The sequence below is a fragment of the Caretta caretta genome, chromosome 4 (assembly GCF_965140235.1).
Source record: "Caretta caretta isolate rCarCar2 chromosome 4, rCarCar1.hap1, whole genome shotgun sequence".
Taxonomy (NCBI): Eukaryota; Metazoa; Chordata; order Testudines; family Cheloniidae; genus Caretta; species Caretta caretta.
Genome location: NC_134209.1, coordinates 66396978 through 66418821, shown reverse-complemented (window position 1 = coordinate 66418821; position 21844 = coordinate 66396978). Strand labels below are relative to the sequence as shown.

The window sequence follows — 21844 nt, the reverse complement described above, 5'->3', positions numbered from 1 at the left end:
ATGCAGTAAGCAGAAAAAGTCTTGTACTGTCTAGCTGCATCTATATTAACAAGCTTTATAGTCACAGTTCACAGTGCAGCTCCAATGTTAGTAAAGCTAAAATCTGTGGTATAGACAGAGTTCAGGTGTTACTACTTAAAACTACTCAGACAATCTTAATCTACTGTATGGTGGAAAAAGCGTGTGAGACCTGTCTACGCTGTAGCTTTCTCCACTTCTACCTTTTGCTAGAGGGTGGAATTATAGCTACAAAGTGTGCAAGTGTAGATGAGGCCATTAAGAAACATGACTAATCCCATCGGATTCTGATACTGCTACTGCTGCTTGACTAATGAGAGACCTTTGAAGTTGACAGTTTTTTCTTTGCTGCTGCCAACATAAAAATACTAAAAACAAACAAATCTGCAGCAAGATCTATGTATTCAGTAAAATAAAAAATGAGCAAATGTGGTAAGAGCTAATATTCCATCTGGTATTAGGGGGAGAGGGGTTTAATCTTGCGGTTAATAATGTCAACTCCAAAAGTAATTCTCACGTTTTGTTTTTACTAGATGTTGTAGTACAAAGAGAGCGTATGGTACACAAAGAAATAATCCCAGATGAAAAAGGTAAGCCTTTCTCAAATAGTTATTGATATTGGACCTCAATTTGGAGGTCAGTGAGTTTTTTGCCTTAATAAAACCCCCACAAGTTTGGGCTAGTTGAAACTGAATCCAACCCATATCTTTGCCCATCTTTTGAAATGAAGAGGGTTTTTGTTGTTTTGTTTTGTTTTGTTCCATCCTTTCCCATCCTCCTACCCCCAATATACTTCCATCTCTTTACTTCCTGAATATAGATGGGGCCAGAATTGAAAGCACTGAAATAGTCTGAGAGGCTGATCTCATATTTCCAGCCACATGAGGAAAAACTGGAAGTTATAACAATAATTTATACTCCTCTTGTACTTACTGTCATATGATGTGCTAGTGATTAAGAAGCACGAGTGAATTGAGGCAGGATGGCCTTGTGGTTAAGGCACTAGATTGTGACTAAGGTGACTTGAGTTCTCTTCCTGACTCTGTTACAGACTTCCTGTGTGATTGTGGGCAAATCAGTTCATCACTTTGTGCTCCCTCTGGTAAATGGGGATAATATTTCTGTACCTCACAGGGACATTTTGAGGACAAATTCATTAATGTTCACAAAGTGTGGTAAGGAAGGCTGTATCAGTATAGCTAAATTATAAGTATTATTACCACACTTTGTAAGTGTGGAAACAGATGCCTAGAGAGGTTAAGTGACTTGCTTAATGTCACACAGCAAGTTGATGGCAGTGCTGGAGATATACCTCTGCTCTTCTGACTCTTAGTCCCATGCTGTAACTGCTGGATCATGTTACTCCTGCTGGAATGCTTGGGAAACAGCCTGTTTTCTGGAGGCTTGAGCCCGATTTTGTGTAGCAAACTGATTCAGATAAACTTCAGGAACTTCAAGGTTCTTTACCAAACCAAACTTTTAAACGTTCTGGGTTTTGTCCATCACTACTGAAGGTGTGAACTGATTAACTGAATTGCAACATCGAAGTCTCTTCACCTGGTGACTAGGGTTATTCATCATAGGAAACCATGTCCCTGCTGCCTAAACATTTTTACAGCTTTAATAAAATTGTCTTTCTTTTGAAGGGGGAGGGGAAATAGTCCAAGGCAAAGCTGATCATTTTCTCATACTTTAACAATACTATTTTTATAAAATAGGGGCTGGATTTGAAATTTCGTTAAAATATATTGAGGCTGTTGGAATGGACACTGTTATAGGAATCCATCAGTCAAGAGTGGTTTTAATTTACTGTAAGGACATCAGCCTGTGATATACCCTGTTCATTTTCTTTTCCTTTTTTCTTTTTTCTGTTTTGTTTTAATAAACTTTCATAAAAACTTTAGTTGAAACAGAATGTTCCTTGTATGTCCAAGACTATAATTCATAGTAAATAAAACAATGGGCTATTGTTCTGGTGTACTAAATGAGCAGAAAACATGTAAGGGAATGCTAAATGTGGTTCTGAGAACTGGAACACAAAATTTGTATGACCTCATGACTGATAGGTCTCTATTCCTAGTGGGATTGTGTGTCTGACTGGGAAGCCATGATAGCTCCTCTAAGGTTTGGCCAGAAGCCCAGGAGCAAAACCAAAACTTTGTTACATAGTGTATTCATTCAGAGATCATCAAAACTTTAATTTTAAGATTAGAACATCAGCAGCAAATAAGAGTGCAGCTAGAGAATTCATATTTCTGCTTTATCATACACCTATCTAAATAAAAATGATGAACTATTCCTTTTTCCTCTGGGGACCAAATCCTCATTGTAGTAAGTTTAGTTGAAAATTTTTGAATGGATCAGGAAATGCAGTTTTGTTGAAATTGAAATGTTTCTCGAGAATGTGTGGATCTTAACTAAATTTTCAAAGGAAAAAAGTCTAATTGTTTTGAATCCTTTCATTTTGAAAATGTTCTTTTTAATGTTGAAACTCTTTAAAATAAAAGTCAAAATATTAGCTTGAATACATCTCATGTAATAGAGCAATTAGTGCACTTGGGGCACCTGGAGGGTGGGCCAGGCCCAATTGAAGATTAAGTTTATCTGGGGGAGAAGATGGGTTGCGAGCATGAAGGGAGCAAGCCCAGATGAGAAGAAAATGGTACAGAGGGGCAAAGGAAGACCTCTGCAGTCCCCTCCTGGTTACTAGAGTGGAGGAAAAGCCTAGATGGAGGCAGACATATGGAAAACCCAGGGGAAAGAACCTGAAGGAAGGCCAAGATAGAAGAAGTCCAGGGAGGCAGCAAGGAGTCTGAAGGAGCAGATCGTAGCTGCTTACCACAGGGTCCCTGGACTGGAATCCAGAGGAGAGGAGGGTTTAGGTTTCCCTACCGGTCCACCAGGAGAGGTACAAGGAGAATTACTGAGTTTGGAGCCTGGTCTCCTGTGAGAAAGCCCTGGATTCCCACAAGAGCAGGAGGACAACCCTGCAGAGCCTGGGAAAGGGTGAAGTTATGTTTATTTTATTTGGCCTTTGTTCACGCTGAAGGGCGGGAGCAGGGAACTAAATGTAACCTAGGTACAGGGCCAAATCACAAGAAGAGGCAGACCACCATAAAGCTGCACTGGCTGTTAGCAGAGGGGTGTCAGAGGAGGAGAGACTGCTATGCCACCCCCAGGGAAGAGGTGTCTGTGTGTGTGCTAGTGGTGAGTCTACTCTTCTACAGTGATAGATATAGTTAATATTTTATTGTTTTGACACTATTAAAATGTTTCAGAATTTTTGTTCCACAGGTAATTTCAAAACTTGGCTTTTTGTTCCAATTTGGAACAATTGGGTCCTGCCCCTGAGCTGCTCCTCCTTCTCTCTTCCCCCCCCCCCCCCCAATTGGGATTTCTCATATTGCTGGTCAGAAACCAGAATCTCTGTTTCAACTGTAGTGTCCAGGCTGAGCAACTGGGATGGGCAGATGCACAGAAAGCCAGAATTAGAGCGATCCACCCACCAACACAATCTGCTGTGTAGCTGCAGCATGGAAGCTACTTCTGCCCAATGACCTGTGCTCTTGTACACCCCACAAGGAGTGCTGGGATGGACCAGTGGACACTCCACATAGTAATGCAATCTCCTTGGCTTGGCCCTGCCTCCACCCACCTTTGCGCAAACTGCAGGCATGCCACCTAGCGAGCCTTCCAAACCCACCCCCAGTTGCACAGCAAATCTCATCTGGCTCTGCTAACAGTGGAGGCAGCATTTCCCCCCCTTTAAATCATAAAAGTTAAAATTAAACTAAAACGCAACGACTAAGATGTCTGTGTGTCAGCATAGTTAGCATGGGACCTGACATTTGTGAGCGCAGCAAGACTTAAAATGATCCTTCTCCAAGCCTACCCGCACCCCATCTAAAGGCTTTCTCATCGCAGTATTGTTCGGCACCTGTTCCCTCTGGGGATCATGAGCTACTACTTTCTCAAAGACAGTTGGAATTTAAGGGCTTCAAGAAAGAGCGGGCCATGTACAAAGATCCATTTTGTAAAATGCCTCTTATTCCTATTTTCAGTGGTCAGCACCATCCTGCATAGACTGTGGAGAAAACGCACCTTGGCAAATCCCAAGGCCTGAATGGTTACCCAGGGTAATTTAACCCTTTAATTCTAATGAACTACCTCAATAGCCCATTGTGAACTACCCAATGATCAAAAGGTTCCCCTGTTCTCAGAGGACTGGAAATGCTTTGGTCATGGAGGCTCTCAACTAGCACTGGGCAAAATTTTTCGTCAAATATTTTTCAGCAAAAATGTAGATTTGGCAACACCAAAAACATTTCATGAATTTGTGTGGGTTTTGCTGAATTGTTCACACTGGAGAAAACAACCCCCCCCCCCTTTTTTTTTAGCATTCCAGAAACAAAATATTTCAGATTTTTTTTTCAGTTCAAAATCAGTTTTCATGTAGAAATTTCCTTCAATATTATTAAAAAGCAAACTCAAAAATGGTTGAAATTGAAACAAAACACTTCATTTTTGTGTTAAATAAAACACTTTCTTTGATCCAGAATACTTTTTCTGACTCTCCAGTTAGCCAAAAATTTCATTCTGGGTTTGACACAACTTGGTTTTTATTTTATTTTTTTCAGAATTGCCACTGATCTGAAAAATCTGTTACTCAGATGGCTCCTCTGCCAGCTGGCTCTGCAACTTTTCCCGTACTTATCTCATGTCACCTTCTGGGCCTGCCCCTTCAGAGTCCCCACTCTGTAGGATGCAACTTCAGCTATCTGTGCTCATCTGGCACAAGTACAGCTCTGGTCTTCATAACTGCAGCTTCTCAGTGCATAGTGTCTAGCTGGCCAGCCCTCCTTCCGGGTTATCCTGCTATGTACCCTTTTTGTCTTGTTATACTTGCTCTCTGCACAGTCCATTCGTCCCACCTTGCCTCCTGCTCCTACTTCTCCTTTAGCTGCAACTTTTTATCTGCCATCCCTTTAACTCCTGAAAAATATTCAGTAAAGAAGGGTTAAAATAAACCTTCTCCCTCACCAGCCATCTGTTTAGAATTATAGCTGAAGCAGAAGAGATTTTTTTTTTTTACAGATGGGTTTGTGGCAAGTACAAAACTGCTTTGCTCTACAGACTCATTATCACTCATTTAATCTTTCCTTTTTTGGTTTTACTAGTCAAACCATCTGTGCCTCTGATTTTATCAATTTATTTTACTTCACTATGCTTTTTTCCAGATTGTTCCTTTCTCTCCAGCACTGGATAAAGTGTCTAAAAACCCCATTGATTTGGACATTGGTGTACCTTATTGAATACCAACTTCAGTTTGGAGATGAAAGGGTGTTGAGGGCAAATGTTTAAACCAGCTGCAGTCTAGGCTGGATAAAGGTTTTTAAAAAGGTTTTGAAATTTAAAAACTTGGCACTCAAGCTACTTTACAATAAGGCCTAGATTATCCCTGGAACTTGCATGAGTCCTTAGGGAAGGAGGGAGGGAGGAAGAATATGAAAAGAGCTTTCCCTATCTTGAAGATCCTGTGATCTCTCCACACCTCTCTTTTGGAGGTTTGCACAGAGGGGAGGGGCAGAGGAGTTGGGTCCACAGACCTTCCCTGGCCTGTGGAGCTGGCTGGGCATACCATGGGGAGCAGAGCATAATCTCTTTCCAAACTCCAGCTGTGCCAAAGGTCTAGTCCTAAATCACACTCTGTCCACTAAATCCCCCTAAATTTACAATAAGGACTGACTCTTTGGCCGGATGAGTGGCTTGTTTGTTGTGTTCAGATGAAGTGAGCTGTAGCTCACGAAAGCTCATGCTCAAATAAATTGGTTAGTCTCTAAGGTGCCACAAGTACTCCTTTTCTTTCTCCACATGCTGTTTGTTTTTGAACTACTGTTCCCTAGGCTTCCCGTTTTTACTCTCTTGGCTTTTAAGTGTATTTGGTAATCAGTTGTCTAATATGTTTAGTATGACCTTGCTTTAATATAAATCAAAATACCAGTCTGAGTCAGAACTGAGACTAGAACTTATTTCAAATGCAAGCTAAAAGTCTAATAGCTCAGTGGTCCTCAACCTTTCCAGACCACTGTACCCCTTTGTCTTGCATACCCTAAGTTTCACCTCACTTAAAAACTACGTGCTTACAAAATCAGACAGAAAAAAGACAAACGTCACAGCACACGATTAGTGAAAATTACTTATTTTCTCATTTTGTCTGTATGAAATTTTAGTTTGCACTGACTTCGCTAGTTGCTTTTATGTAGCCTGTTGTAAAACTAAACAAATATCTAGATGAATTGATGTACCCCCTGGAAGACCTCTGTGTACCCCCAGGGGTACATGTACCCCTGGTTGAGAACCACTGCTATAGATAATGTCCATCTAGTTTGAAATCTACATCCAGTGACATAGCCCAGCATTGCTGCTGCCACTGCTGTTCAGTGCTTGCTGTATTCATCAATGTTTTGTTGCTGGTTCCCTTCAAGTCAGGAGAGATGGCTTGATGAGTCTGGAAAGCACTTGGTGCAGATATGAGTGACTGGCCCAAGTCTAGTGTGTGTTTTGCCATGTGCATGTGTGGGGGCTTGTTTTGATTATTTTCATGGTGGAAAAACTATATTCTCCCCCCAGGAGTGATACAGGACAGTAAGAACATTATTTATGTCTAGCACAATACATCTTGAAAGGCAGGTGGCCTAGTGATCTGGAGTTTTGTCAAATGTGCATGTGCATTGTTTGTGAAAAATATGTTTATGCCTTCAGATAGATCACCCCTGAAGATAACATTTTGGAAATAAGAGTCAAGATGATCTCCTTGCTGTATCTTTTAGTACTTCACTTTCTAACTCTTGCAGAGTCTCAAGCAACAAGAGATCAACTTGAAAAGTAACAGACTTCATTGACAATGGGAATAGAGTCAATCATGAAATAAAAAGTGCTGACACATTTACCGGGCTTGATCTCATTAAGAATAATCCTTACTCAGGTACCATCAGTTCACAGCTCAGTTTCCACAGTGTGTTCTAAATGGGTGACAGTCACATTCTAAGTTTGTGAGTACTGTTTTTAGTGCTCTGCATGGACTGGTATCCCAGCATGCATGATAGATACCTCTGAAATAAGTCATTGTTGCCTGAAACTATCAATAAGAGCTTTACAGAGCTGTAATCTTTTGGAACCTAAGTAGTAAAATTTGATGAGATATTTCAAAATAAACTCAAACTTTGAAGTAAATCTTTTCTGGGATCCAGAAAAACAAGATCTAGCAAAAAGAGCTGAAATTTGTGGTTGGTGTCGCCCAATCCCATGAGAAATAGTCTATCTAAACTTAGACTTCACTTCAGCTGAGCTACTACTATTCCCTATGACATATTCCAAAGTCAGGTCAGCCTGTTTTGACTTTTTTTCCGCCTTGATTCCCCACAACTCCTGATGCTGTCTTTATTCCTTGTGTGATGCCCTTAACTATCTTAGCTTCCAAAACTGCTAGGTTGTGTAACTCTTCTGCTAGGTGCTAATGGCAGCAACAAGGACTGCAATCAATCGGTCTGGTGGTCCTTTTCTAAAATAAACAAAATGATGGCTTAAGCCCCCTACCCACAGCTGTACTTCTGCTTCTACCTTTGGACAATTAAATGTACCCTCCCCCATTAGCTCTGCAAGTGCACTTAAGCCCTTGGGAATAGGGAACTATGCATACCTTTAGTTTTCTCCAGATAAAACAAAAGAAAAACCAGATATATTTTGCACATTGACTGGATGGGTTTTGCTGTGTCAGAAGTATGTCCAACCCCATAGTTTGAAGTATAATTGGTTTGTTGAACTGCTGAAGTCTTGTTCAAGGCAGTTTCCACCCACCTAAAACCCTACTCACTCGTTCCATTAGAGTCTGGGGCTTTCCTCTGCCTGTCTGTCCCTGTCCAGAGAAGTTGGCACCACCATGTTTGTGACACAGAGGCCCATTGGTGTCAACTGGCAAATAGTTCACTCCTCTGTGTCAGCAACTCATATCAACCCTGACAAACTCACTATCCTCAACATGTTGCTTTCATGGTATTTATCCAAAATGTGTCTTGTAAGATGTCTAATAAAAGCTTGTGTCATACTAATCTTCAAAATTGTTGCAATATGTAGGTATCACTCCCATATAAAGAGTTGTGTATGTGTATATACTGGAAATATGTTCTTAAAAAGTCTGTATTAAGGCAGAGTTGACAAACCAGTTTCTTCCAGATAGGAGATAAGGTGTATGTATCTTTCTTTGACATGTGAATTAAGTCAACACCATGGAAGCTCCATCCAAAGTACATGAAGTTCACAGGAAAAACAGGTTGACTTGAGGGGTAGGGAATGTGAAACTAACAGAGGAGAGCATACCAGAGAACAAGCAGTGGGAAAGAAAAGTCTTAACTGGGAGTGCCCCAATCAAAATGGGCATTTCAAAGGCTTACTAGAAGGAAGGAAAAAGGACAAACCCCTTTTCTTATCCTTCACTGAGGAAGAAAAAAAGGACAGTGCTTTCTGTATTCATGAAAGTTGGATCCTGGTCACGTGGCTAGTGATGCTGGGATGTTGTTTTAGGTGAGAAATTGCTTAAGACAAGGATTTTAGCCTGTTAGAGTCAAGTTTAGACTGTACAAATTGTGTGAGATCTTTTGTTTTACATGTAACCTGTGATTATCTTTGCATGCTTTCCCTCTTTTTAATCTTAACCTTTGTTAAAATTGTATCTATTTTCACTATAAATAGATTACAGGGATGTGCCATTCCATTGGAATGGATACTCCGTGGAATCAAACAAGCTTGTGGCTGTTGTATTCCCTTTGGAATAGTGAACCTAATAATTACTGTGAGTGCCCAGTGACGGGTTGGATATTGCAGTAGGGAGACTGGCAGATGGGCTCTGGGGTTGGTGTGTGTCTGTCACTAGCCTCCACAGAGAGGGTGAGGTCTGTGGAGACCTGGAAATCTGTGCTTGTCTGTGGCCACAGGCTGTTGGTTCCAGGGAGCTGAGCTACAGCAGGCGGCAGGGAAAAAGTGCTTCATGCTAAGTGCATTTGTACCATGTGGGGGAGGGAGGGCGGGGGGACATATCACAAGATTCCACTCATATGTGCTGCTTCCTGACACAGTTTTGTGACATCAGCTCTGCTGCCACTGGTCTGCACAAGGCCTGTTGTAAATTCTACTCTGCTTTGCCACCTCTGGTCTGATTGTGCCCTTGCTGTGACATGTACTGCCACCAGTTTGGCTTAGTCCAGTCCTGCAGAACCATTCCAGGTGGGGAAATCTGAACAACACAGGACCCTGTAACAGAGCCCTCTGCCCTCCCTTGTGGAACTTCAGTCCTGTTCCTAAACCAGAGTCTACTACCTGTGCATTCAGGATGACTCACTCAACTCACTACAGAGCCTACCTTGCACGCTTCCTATGCCCGTTCATGAGTACAGTTACAGGAACAAACTAGTGTCACTTATATGACCAGAACATACACACATTCCAACTAAAGCAACACACTGTATGAACTATGCATCAGCAACATTATAATTAATAAAAGCGGCAAAGAGTCCTAGTCTATAAGGTGCCACAGGACTCTTTGCCGCTTTTACAGATCCAGCCTAACATGGCTACCCCTCTGATTATAATTAATGTAAATGAGTCTAACCAGAGCTGGCTTTTCCCCTAGAGAGGGAGCTGAGAGTTCTAACTCTCTAAGCCTAATATCTAGGGCTGACATCAGGAAACACTTTCCAGTCCTCTACAAATCTAATGTAATCTGATTCTTGCTCAAGTAACTAAGCACAGTAACAAACTCCCCGAAGACTTCTGTCAGCCCCGATCTCACTTTTGTCAACGCTGAACTAGAGAAAGTATTGGTTCAAAGAATACAACAGACTTCAGTGACACTATTCATGTGCTTAAAGTTTAGGCACCCTGTTGAATCAGGACCAGACAGCAGACAATTTGAGGGTAAAGATTTTGCAATAAACAAATAACTAACAATAACAAAAACATAAAAAAAAAATCTTTTGCCACCTTTGTTCTCAGCCTACTCTATTACCATACTCCCCCATGTACCTTCATCTCATATTTCCCTCCCGCTTATCCTCTGCAAACTAGCCCAGGTTTGAGCTGTGCGTGCTGACAAGTCATGAACTAATACAGTAGAATCCTGATTCCCAAGACTGTATTGTACATTCAGGAAAGGTGAATCATTGCCTCCTCCACCTGCATCAGCATGTTATTTGCCAAATGGTTCCCTTCGTTCATCGACTGATTTTCTAACCAGTGTTTGAGTTGGGCAGTAAGTCAGATAACCATCTGTACAGCACACATGAAAACACAAAGGAGGTCACTTATCAGAAGTAAAAAAAGATACAAAGGATGAAGCATTTCTCTCTGACAAGTGGCTAATTGGGATAGGGCAGGTCACTTCTCTTTCTGTAGCCTATGGCATGCATACAAAGCCACAGCCATAAACAACTTCAGTTTTCATCCTTTTTTTTTTTTTTATTCCGATTGGTTAATACTTTGGTTGTTATTGGGGTCCTACAATTTTTTTGGAACTGTTGCTCCCACACAACTGCTGAAGTGTGGTTTTTTCATAATATTTTTTCTAAGCAACATTTTCCCCTGCTTTTTTTTTATAAACTTTTTTTTAAAACCTGACAGAAATTCTCTGGATTGTCCCTGACAAAAACAGCAGCTGATTTTTAACAGACAAAAACAAGAGCCTATTACTGAATTATGGTAAATTATGATAAATGTTATCCATAGAGGATCTAGTCCTGCTCCCACTACAGTCAATGGCAAACGTCCTCCAGTGGGAACACATTCAGGCTCTGTATATGTTAGGAGGCTAAGAAATTCTGATGACAGCCTGGTCTATGCCCAGTTTTTCTTTCAATAATCTTACTAGGTAACAGAGTAGCAGCCGTGTTAGTCTGTATTCGCAAAAAGAAAAGGAGCACTTGTGGCACCTTAGAGACTAACAAATTTATTTGAGCATAAGCTTTCGTGAGCTACAGCTCACTTCATCGGATGCATTCAGTGGAAAATACAGTGGGGAGATTTATATACATAGAGAACATGAAACAACGGGTGTTACCATACACACTGTAACGAGAGTCTCTAAGGTGCCACAAGTCCTCCTTTTCTTTTTGCAGGTAAGGTGAGCTATTATCAGCAGGAGAGCGGTGGGGAAAAAACCTTTTGTAGTGATAATCAAGGTGGCCCACCTTGATTATCACTACAAAAGGTTCCCCCCCCCCGCTCTCCTGCTGGTAATAGCTCACCTTACCTGATCACTCTCGTTACAGTGTGTATGGTAACACCCATTGTTCCATGTTCTCGTGTATATAAATTTCCCCACTGTATTTTCCACTGAATGCATCCGATGAAGTGAGCTGTAGCTCACGAAAGCTTATGCTCAAATAAAATTGTTAGTCTCTAAGGTGCCACAAGTCCTCCTTTTCTTCTTACCAGGTAATGAATTTTGACACCCCCCCCACACCTTTTTTTTAAGTTGACCAGACATAAAGTGACATTCCTACAAACTCTAGATAATGAGGAGTGCCTAAACCATATTCCACTACATAGGAGCCCACTCCTTAGATACACAGAAGTTGATGGGAGTTCCAGGACTAGTTATCTCCCAGGCAGTGTTCAACAGCTGAGTGAGGTGTCGGTAAAGAACCTGCTTTAGCATTGAAAAAGTCATCTTCAGATATAGCACTAGAATCAATATATTTGGCACTTTTTCTGTGGATTTTCTGTATGAATTCTTGGCCTTTTCAAATTAAGATTGGATTGGTAAAATCCAAAAATAGTTAGCATATGTTGGCTGCTTCATAGCCTATATGAAATGAGCTGGTAGTCTCAGTCAAATTCCTAAATGGACACAATAGCACAGACTCCCTGCCACAAATAACAAAAACCAACACAAGTGTCAAAGACTACATGGGTATTATATTTTTTGTCTGCTCTTGTTCAAGGTATTTAAATTGATCCTTGCTCACCTAATTTTTAGTGCATATCTTAAATGAGGTAAGAGAAGGACATGAAAAGTGCACACTTCTGGTTGGTGTATTCTTTCTTTTTATAATTTCATTTATTTTTACTTTTTTTTCACGGCCTATTGTTGGCTCTAGGTGCTTTGATATACAGTATTTAAAACAACCAACATTTCATTAAAAAAAGTTGGCTGTTTAAGAAATTCCTGCAGAAACTTTTACCTGTTACCTGTTTGTTTAATGTAATAGAAATGGTTTCCCACATTATTATTACACATTGAGGCTGCAGTTACATTCAGGGCTTTATTGTACTAGGTGCTGTACAGACAGAGTTAGACACAGTTCTTATCTGGAAGAGCAATCCAAAGATACTTATGTACATAAATGTTTGTGGATACTCGTTTGCAGGATTAGCCCACAGGTTATTGAGAAAAAATCCACCTTCTCTGAATTCACACTTTAATGCAAAACAAACCATTAATAGTCAATCTATTTGTGGGTTATTGAGAGACTGCAGACCCATGTAGCAACACTATTGACTTCTCTTTTCTTTTTGATCTTAACATACTTATCCCAATTACAGCACTGTTTTTTTGCACAACTTCTGAACACCATCAGGGTCTGGTGGATGACAAAATACATATTGCATAGGACCTGTGTGCAGCTTTTAAAGATTGAAGGGGAAACAAATGTGTATACATGTAAATATTGTGACAGGGTCGGGCCAGATAGCTACAGGAGAGTGATAGAAGGCAGATATATTAGCCCCAGGTTAAGCAGGTCCCTTTTCCCTGGGTAAGGTAACAGGGGCAGTTCCAGAACAATCAGGAACTTGCTGGAATCAATTAAGGCAGACAGGCTAATTTGGACACCTGGAGCCAATTAAGAAGCTGCTAGAATCAATTAAGGCAGGCTAATCAGGGCACCTGGTTTAAAAAGGACCTCACTTCAGTCAGTGCGGGGCGTGCAAGGAGCTGAGAGTGAGAGGGCATGCTGCTGGAGGACTGAGGAGTACGAATGCTATCTGGCCTCAGGAGGAAGGTCCTGTGGTGAGGATACAGAAGGTGTTGGGAGGAGGCCATGGGGAAGTAGCCCGGAGTTGTATCTGTCACACAGGTGTTACAGAAAACACTATAGACAGCTGTGATCTACAGGTCCCTGAGCTGGAACCCAGAGTAGAGGGCGGGCCCGGGTTTCCCCCCATCCTCCCCAACTCCCTATTGGATACAGGAGGAGTTGACCTGGACTGTGGGTCTCACCAGAGGGGAAGGTCTCTGGTCTGTCCCCTGACCCACTAGGTGGACCAGCAGAGAGTGTGGGGATTGTTCTCCTTCCTTTTCCCCATGCTGGCCAGTGATGAGGTTAGCTGAGTGAATGGCAGGTTTGAGCCACTTGCAAAAGTGGCCAAACTGAGGGCTGCCGTGAATCTCTGAGGCAAGAAAATCCGCCAATAAGCGCAGGACACACCAAGGCAGAGGAGGAACTTTGTCACAATATGTGTGCATAAAATGGACACTGAGTCCAAATGCTGTCTATTGTCTGCTACATCTAAATGACTCCTAATCATTTTAGGCAATGTTACATGATTTGATTATTATGCTTCCTTTGTATTGCAACATTTTCCTATTGAAACAGACTCATACTAGTATTCATGCAAACTTACTTTCCTTCACATGGCATTGAAGGGAAAGTGAGCTGTAGCTCACGAAAGCTTATGTTCAAATAAATTGGTTAGTCTCTAAGGTGCCACAAGTCCTCCTTTTCTTTTTGCGAATACAGATTAACACGGCTGCTACTCTGAAACCTGTGTTAAGAGAAATATTCATTTCAGGAAAACTTTAAAGATGAACTTTATTTAACCGATGTTTGGTTCGCTGATCCATTTTTTCTTTTTTTTTTCCTTCAAGCATTCTGAAGTATTTATATGTAAGGTAAAAAGGCTGTTCAAGTTATGTTAGGTAGCTTGAATCTATGTGAGATCTATTTTTCTTTTGTTTGTTTAAAAAGCCACGGTATTTCAGAATAATAGTTCACCCTCTCAGAGCATGGTTGGAGGGTTGTTGACCAATGGCGTTACAGTAGTGTGAAAGAGGGGTCACTGATGAGAGAATTGAACCCAAAGCCCTTATGCAGATGCATAAATTAGTTTGACAGTGGCAAATCCACTGACCATCCATACATCTTGTATGAAACTTATTTTATTAAATGTATAAATGCTATTCATCCACTTTCTGAACCCACCTTGAAAGAATTCCTGGCAGCCCACCTTCATCAATTAGATCCTAAATCCCAAGGCACATGCCTGAGAGAAAGCTGTATGCCTCCCACTCAACCCCCTTAGATCCTTTTTATAACCTTTCTGAGGAAGCAGGATTTAACCCCAGAAATAAATGCTGTACTCCAACCAACAATTTGGTTCTGTCTATGCCAGGGATCTCAAACTCAAATCACCCTGAGGGCCACATGAGGACTAGTACATTGGCCCGAGGGCTGCATTACTGACACCTTTTCATACAAAGAAACAAAAGCCCTCCGCTCAGCCCTCAGCCCTACCCCCACTCCACCCCTTCCTTGAGGCCCCACCCCTGTCCCACCTCTTTGCACTCCTTCCCCGTCCCCATTCCAACCCCTTCTTCAAAGTCCCCGTCCCAGCACCACCTCTTGTCTGCCTCCTCCTCTTAGCACGCCTGCTCCTCCCCCATCCCTCCTGGAAAGTCCTAAGTGCCGCCAAACAGCTGCTTGGTGGCGGGAAGCGCTGGGAGGTAGGCAGAGGAGTGGGGACACAGCACGCTCAGGGGGGAGAGGAGCTATGGCGGGCCGCAGGAAATAACTCTGTGGGCTGCATGCGGCCCATGGGCCACGTGTGTGAGACCCCTGGTTTATGCTGCAATTAGACAGCCATGGCTGGCCCATATCAGGTGACTGGGGCTCGGGCTAAGGGGCTGTTTAATTGCAGTGTAGACGCTGCAGCCTGAACTCTAAGACCCTCCCACCTTGCAGGGTTCTAGAACCCAGGTTCCAGTCCGAGCATGAACATCTACACCGCAATTAAACAGCCCTGTGAACATGAGTCAGCTGGCACAGGCCAGCTGCAGGGTTTTTAATTGAAGTGTGGACATCCCCTTAATCTGTCCAGAGACAAAACCTCAGTTAGTACAAAGGACCATTCAGGGGCTTCTGTGAGGAGTCTCCCAGCTCCAGTATTTGTCATGTGCACCTTGTACATGGTCGGTTGCAGGGCTGCTACTAGCAGGTCAGGCTGCTGTACCAGATGTGGACTGGCTATAGAGCTTCCTTCATGGAAAGAGACACAAGATGTGTTCTCTTCAAGATATTTTAATGCATTGCCAGGTATGGCTGTGAATAGCTCAGGTAAGGTATGTTACACATCATGTCACCTTGTGGTTGAACATTATAAGTGTTAGCATTCCCTCACAGCAATAGTACAACGCACCGAGTCCCCAACACGTACATACTCTCCAACCCTACTAACAGCCTCTTGTTAAAAACCAGGTATCTTCTACTGCTTGTAGTCACTGGTGCTTGGTGCTCAGTTTCTGCTGCGTTGCCTGTTGTCCATCCACACATTGCCTGTTGTCCATCCACACACTCACTGTGTTGGTTCAGAGCTCTTCTGCTGTATATAGGCTGCCTCCTCCTCCTCCAGCAACACACGCTCTCACATCAGGCATATATCTCCTCTTTACAGCCCCACCCTGGTGCAAGTTCATTAGCTTAGACCCAACCAGCTGGCCTGCACCTACCTGTCCCTATGTGGGCAGGATGGAGCTCCTGCTATGCAGTGACATTCCTGTCCTTACCCCGTGGGAGGCAGTCTGGCAACAGGAATTCTTCCTCACCCTACAGCAAACTACGGCTTGGGAGCTGGCTCCCTTTTCTGACCCACTTGTATACAAACAGGACTCCTCCAGTAAGGGCTGTACCCTTCACAGTGCAGTGGGGTGCCACATCACTCAGATTTCAACCTGCTTTCTGATATTATTCAATATTTATACAAGGCTGCTGGGAGAGCTGGTGAGAATACACAGACTAAGGTGTTAGTAGTTTGCAAACAACACCCATCTTCTGTAAGAGAGAGCAGAGTTGAAATCACCCCCCTGGATGGCTGAAGCTGAGACCAGGTAAATCTGAGGCAATGCTATTGGAGGAGGGAAGTGCCTTTAGTAACTCACTCATGCTATAATTTCCCCCACTATTGAAGATATCTGCTGTCGTATTGTCAAGTTGGACTGCAGCCTTGGAGTCCTCTTGGGACTCCTCAGTGCTATTGGATGCCCAGATAGCTCTGCTGGCTGGCTACCTATGTTGCCATGGCCACACTGCTATTTTTTTAGCAGGCTAGCTTCAGCAGAGGTAGGGTGTGTCTGTCTGCCCACACTAAGAAACACACTACCAGCTGCAATGTGGACGGACCCTTACTCATAGTTAGTTCTCCTTTAGCTGAAGTGATAGAAGCATGTGCATCTGCTGGCGAAGGTCCTAGGTCAATTCCCGCTGGTGACTGGGTTGTCTGCATATACGTGACCATAGATATATTACAAAGCGACTTGGATTTCAAGTCTCCTGTAGATTTAGCAGCACCAGCAGTCTCCTGTTTATTTTGGTGTAGGAGGAAAAGGGATACTGTTGTTTTAAATGTTTGAAGTGAGCAAACAGAACAGAAACTCCTACATTAATTTCTCTTGGTGAGCTACTCCCTCTGATACTACTGTTCCAGACTCTTTTACTTGTAAAAGCCAGAGCATATTATCCTAGTTGAACACAGATCAACCATCTCATGCTCTTCTTTTTTCTGTATTTGTGAGTGGTGATTTATTTCTGTTTGACAATTATGGCTTTACTTGATTCATTCATAGAATCATATTCATCAGTGTTTGTACAGTGCCTTGAAACTGAAAAGTCCCACATAAAAATTGTTTAGTGTAAAAGTATATGGCATTGTTTCCTATTAACAAAGCCATCTATATGCAACAGTGACCATTTCATATTGTTCAGACATGTAAGCATGAAACTGGTCAGATAAATCAGCAGTTTTATTGGATTAATAAACAGCAGTGTAGGATGAAATTCAGAGAAATATTCAGCTAGATAAACTAGGCTTTCAGATTCTTTATATTTATTTCTCCACACTAAATGTATATGGGATAAGCTTAGGAGGTCAAGAGAAAATAAGCAAAAGTCAAAGAGAGACTTACAAAATAAACAGCACCATCTGGTAAATGACTTCCTCCTTCCTTCACAGGAAGAGCTCTTGTTCAATGCAGTTCATGTGAAATGTTTTTCTTGGCATGATTATAGGATTAATGTCCATCAATCTGGGAATGGGGTTCATACAGGTTTATTATATTCCTATTACTCTTATAAAAGACTACAAAGCTGGACAGTTACATTTAGAAGTCATGTGCAGCAAAGGACAACAAACTAATGTTTTATGTTGAACTATTATCAAATAAATAGGGTTTATCCCCCTAAAACTTGGTAATTTTATGAAGAATTTTCCCATCTCTGTTCTAAATTACATGACTATGCTGAGGAGTCATAGCATCACAGTTGTTCTTCCTTAAGATTAACATGCATTTCAGACCCATCCTCAATTAAACACAAAGATACTAAACTCCTAGGACCAGATGGAGCTCAGAGCTACAGCAGCTCCCACTTAATGCATGAGGACCCTGGGTGAAGAAAGTCTTCCCAAAGAAGGTTGGTGGCACCAAACATCAGTGGCATTGGATATGAAGGGGACATGGCCAAACTGATAAGTCGATCCACTGGTTCAATGAATTCCTTCAATAGCTTCTGCTGACAGGACTTCTAGGGAGTCCAGGCTGTAAGTTAAAGTTGCCCTTCCCAGCAGAATTGACCCGGATGGGTGGCAGTGCAAACTTGGGAGTGAATCCTTCCTGAGATCCATTTTCCCCAGGGCGAACATGCAATTTTAACAGTATGGAAGAAAAAAGTCCCTAATCTCTACAAACAGAGGTTTAAAAGTTCACAGACAGTTTGTTTCCTTAATCAGAATCCACATAGCAGTGCTCAGTCATATGAGTACTTCACTGAATTAATCTAAGCATGTTAAGGCTTTGGTAATGAAGTTTCCTGTGCTCTTTTACACTGCTTGGACTTTGTTCAATAGTAAATAGCTTAATTGGAAGAACAAAAATGATCCCCTCTGAACTAGGGTATGTTTGAACAAAATGGAAACCAAAGAACCTTTGTGAGAGCAGCTGACGCCTAGGCCAAAATCTGTGCTTTAGTTCAGCCTCGCATGCTGTGTGAAAGGCTGTTTTTAATGGTTTTTCAGTGATGGGCTGAGAGATTAACTCTCATTCATGAGGCCACGCAGAAGATACCTTCCCTGTGCTTGCAGGCAGCGGGGAAAGGAGATGGGGAAAATGATAGAGATGTATGAAAGCAAACCCCTCTTTACTATACATAATTCCCTTGATATACAATATTAAAAATTACAGAAACAGGGAGTTGTAATTTGGCAGCATCTGCATTTGTACTGTCAAATTCTGCCTGCCTTACTCGAGTAGCCATGATGACTGCAACAAAGCAAAGTGTGGCCCACACAGTGAAAATACCATAAATAGTCTAGCAGACTGTCCAGATTAGTTGCAATGTGGTCCTGATGCCAGTACACCAGGTTAGCTTCTTCAGTCGAGTCACTCCTGATTTAAACTTGTGCAATGAAAGCACACTCAGGCCCTCTGCTTTTACATTTATAATGAAATGTGTCTGTGGTCTTTGCTGAAAGCAGAAGAATCCTCTTTGTTGGCAATTTGGGGTGAATCATACAGTTGTCCTGATAACAGGAGATAGTTGTATTTAACTGTCATCTTGGATTGATGTCCTCTGGTTACTCCTTATCTACCAAAATATGACCTCTCTATGGGCTTCCTCAACCTCATGTCAGCAAGGGCAAAAGCTAATTTCTTGGCCTTTGTAGCTTGGGCTAAAGGAAGGTATTGGGAGCAGAGAGCCACAATGGATGAAAGTCTGGGAACAATTATTTCTAGTTGATCAACACACCAAAAAGAGCAGGAAGCAAGCTTATTTATGGAACAGCTTGTCTATTAAGAAACCTTCAGTAGTTTTATTTCTCTCCCAGCCCCAACCCACCAAAAAGGATAAATAAAAAGCAAGCAAAGGAAAAACATTTGCGCTGTTTCATAATGAAAACAATCTCAAGATCAACCAAAGGGGAGAACAGTCTCAAACTTGTCAGGGAGTTTCAGTAGTCATCTCTTTAAAATGCAAGACAGCCATTTTGTTTCTGCTTTCTCAAGCACATATTGTCTATTCTTTTTCTAAAGGTGATATAATCTTATACAAAGATAAGAAAATGATTCCTCACTTTCATTCCAAGGTGGGTAACATTTCATTTCATTTTAAAGGTGAGCATTAATCAAGTGTATATCCATGGGCTCCTGTGTGCAAATTGTTCAGCCCTCAGAGTTCAGGGCAGGGCTGTGCTGTGCTGCCCATTGGACAGCGCAGGGAGAAATTCTGCTTCCAGGAGGAAGAATTCCTCTGCAGGGCACAGCATGAACATGTGAAATGCTGCAGCCCTTCAGCAGGTCCAGAATAACCACTGTCCTCCACTCCACCCCAAATGCAGTGGTCCTGCTCCACCATTGTCCCATCTTTTCCTTTTGGGGTGGATTCAACTCCTGGGGACAAAGGGGAAAAAGTGGTATCCACACTCCCCTGAGCCCAGTGTCTACAATTGTGGCTGGACCTTGTGCAGATGGTGCAAGGTGAGGAAGATTCCTTGTACTCTTCCCCCCTCACGTCATGTGAGGGTCAGCCACAATCTGGCTCTGTGGCTATTGTCAGTCACATGTACACGGTTCTAGCATTATTTAAAAGACAAAATGAGTAAAGATAAATCATTCTGCTTTTAAAAGTAGTACTATATTGGGCTGATTTATTGGGCAGATTCTCTTTTGACCTGCTCCTTGCATTTTGTACCCATTTTGCACAGGTATAAATGATAAGGTAGAAGGCAGTGGAAAATCAAGCCCTTTACTCCCTTTACTCAACTTGAGCAACACCAGGTCATGTGAGGAGTCTCGACTGACTGCTATTCCATGAAAGGAATTGGACCCTGGATTTTTTGCTTGAAGACTCCGGGCCAAACTGTGAAGAGCTGAGTGGAGGAAGAGGGCACAAGCAGCCCGCTCAGTTTCTCCCCTGCACAGGAACTGGGCACCATTGCAGTCCTTGAGAAATATAAGTGTGAAACCCAAGAGGCCATGTCATAAATATAAAGGGAAGGGTAAACCCCTTTGAAATCCCTCCTGGCCAGGGGAAAGCTCCTCTCACCTGTAAAGGGTTAAGAAGCTAAAGGTAACCTCGCTGGCACCTGACCAAAATGACCAATGAGGAGACAAGATACTTTCAAAAGCTGGGAGGAGGGAGAGAAACAAAGGGGTCTGTGTCTGTCTGTAGTCGTCTTGGCCAGGGACAGAACAGGAATGGAGGCTTAGAACTTTTAGTAAGTAATCTAGCTAGGTATGTGTTAGATTATGATTTCTTTAAATGGCTGAGAAAAGAATTGTGCTGAATAGAATAACTATTTCTGTCTGTATATCTTTTTTGTAACTTAAGGTTTTGCCTAGAGGGGTTCTCTATGTTTTTGAATCTAATTACCCTGTAAGATATCTACCATCCTGATTTTACAGGGGGGATTTCTTTATTTCTATTTACTGCTATTTTTTATTAAAAGTCTTCTTGTAAAAAAACTGAATGCTTTTTCATTGTTCTCAGATCCAAGGGTTTGGGTCTGTGGTCACCTATGCAAATTGGTGAGGCTTTTTATCCAACATTTCCCAGGAGAGGGGGGGGTGCAAGTGTTGGGAGGATTGTTCATTGTTCTTAAGATCCAAGGGTCTGGGTCTGTAGTCACCTAGGCAAATTGGTGAGGCTTTTTACCAAACCTTGTCCAGGAAGTGGGGTGCAAGGTTTTGGGAAGTATTTTGGGGGGAAAGACGCGTCCAAACAGCTCTTCCCCAGTAACCAGTATTAGTTTGGTGGTGGTAGCGGCCATTCCAAGGATAACGGGTGTAATATTTTGTACCTTGGGGAAGTTTTGACCTAAGCTGGTAAAGATAAGCTTAGGAGGTTTTTCATGCAGGTCCCCACATCTGTACCCTAGAGTTCAGAGTGGGGGAGGAACCTTGACAGGCCAGTAACCACTTCAGCATTAGACTCTCTAAAGTGAGCTGATGGCAAGGTCATAGCCTCACTCCCTTTCACAAGGGCCAGTGGGACTGTTTCCGAGTGTATCAGTACATGCTGCATCCTGTAAAAAGGCAGACCAGTGGCTGCTAGTCCTCTGTGCCTCCCAGCACTCCAAGAAACGTTGGGCCTCACTCAGCACCTCTAAAAGGCAGTCATTTCTTTGAAATGTAAACAAGAAGAATGTCATCATAAATTCATATGTTAAAATAATTGTATGCAAGGATTGTAGTTATGACGGATACTGCTGATTACTTCCTGCTGTGTCTTTTTGAACTGAGATGAAATTTATAACTTTTGGGGGGGAAATTTTGGCAGCATTTGAATTGAATGTCCTGAATATATTTTGGCTACAGCAACCATCTTTTTGTTAAAAGAAAAGGAGGACTTGTGGCACCTTAGAGACTAACCCATTTATTTGAGCATAAGCTTTCCTGAGCTACAGCTCAGCTCACGAAAGCTTATGCTCAAATAAATGGGTTAGTCTCTAAGGTGCCACAAGTCCTCCTTTTCTTTTTGCGAATACAGACTAACATGGCTGTTACTCTGAA

The 21844-nt window shown here is 42.2% G+C and overlaps 1 long non-coding RNA gene across 2 annotated transcripts; it reads left to right on the top strand.

The window, feature by feature from the left end:
- Nucleotides 1–550: 550 nt before the first annotated feature.
- On the top strand, nt 551–20797 carry LOC142071761 (uncharacterized). Of its 2 annotated transcripts, none has more exons than XR_012667952.1 (3): nt 551–608; nt 19367–19419; nt 20038–20797. It is a non-coding gene; the product is annotated as an uncharacterized LOC142071761 (long non-coding RNA). The 2 variants fall into 2 exon arrangements; XR_012667951.1 differs by lacking the exon at nt 551–608 and adding an exon at nt 3164–3225.
- Nucleotides 20798–21844: the final 1047 nt, after the last annotated feature.